The following is a 1,267-nucleotide window of genomic DNA, read 5'->3' as shown; positions in this document are numbered from 1 at the left end:
CCTGATTTAAATGTCACACCTGAACGCTCACATCCTTTTAATTATGTTTGAAATTATGAACATTGCTTTCAATAAGCAATCCTGAAAAATATTTGGGGGTGCTTAACTTTTTTCCAGGTGTATATATCAATGAACGTTAAGCCCTCAGTGGCACAGTGGTATGTCTGCGGACTTACAACGCTAGAATCCACGTTTCGATACCCGTGGTGGGCAGAGCACAGATAGCCCATTGTGTAGCTTTGTGCTTAATTACAAACAAACAAACTGAACGTTAAGTATTATAGTAAAGCTTTAACGTAACTACAACAAAATGGGATTCACCAAATTCTCGAACACATCCTTCTGGCAGAAACAAAAGCAAGTGACAGTGTATCAGGTTTCATTAGGTTTACATAGTATAGAGAACACGTTCTTCTTACACGAACAAGAGCAAGTGACAGTGTTTCAAGTTTCATTATGTTTACATAGTCTAGCGAACACTTCTTTTTACCATGAACACGTGACAGTGTTTCAAGTTTTATTAGGTTTATATAGTATACCGAACACTTCTTTCTGGCACGAACAAGAGCAAGTGATAGTGTATCAGGTTTCATTAGGTTTACATAGTCTAGCGAACACTTCTTTCTACCGTGAACACGTGACAGTGTTTCAAGTTTCCTTAGGTTTATGTAGTATAACGAACACTTCTTTTTGGCGTGAACAAGAGCAACTGAAAGTGTTTCAAAAAACGACATAAAACACACGTTTGAGTACTAAAACCTTTTAATCTTTAAAACCATCCAAGCACGTTCACAGTACAAATATTTTAACATCAATATATTTTCTTAGTGATGGTAAGAAACGTCTCAACACAAACTAGCCTGGGTTTCTAAACAAATTATTTACGATTCTTACTAAGTGCCTTATTTTCTACTTTATTAAACTGAAGCTTTGACATCCTGATAGCAATAACGTATCATGAAATTCATTTCTGATATGAAAAATACATGTTTAAAGAGAAAAGAGTTAAAATAGCTTGAATATGACAAAAGCGAGCTTAATTATGTAGTTTACCGATGAATTAAGAGATTCATTTGACATATAAGATGATATACAATCTTTTCAATCCGAATGAACGTTGAACTACAACAGAAATTTGTGAATGTTAGCAGCAATTCAGTTTGACAAAAGTCATAATGGTTTTACAGGTCATTTATCCAGTCCTTTTAGGTGTGTTCCTAACAGCTCCAATGTGTTTTATCTATATTATGATAAAATATTTACTACA

This window comes from Limulus polyphemus, unplaced genomic scaffold (genome assembly GCF_000517525.1).
Source record: "Limulus polyphemus unplaced genomic scaffold, Limulus_polyphemus-2.1.2 Scaffold601, whole genome shotgun sequence".
Classification (NCBI taxonomy): Eukaryota; Metazoa; Arthropoda; class Merostomata; order Xiphosura; family Limulidae; genus Limulus; species Limulus polyphemus.
This window is presented reverse-complemented; position numbering follows the sequence as displayed.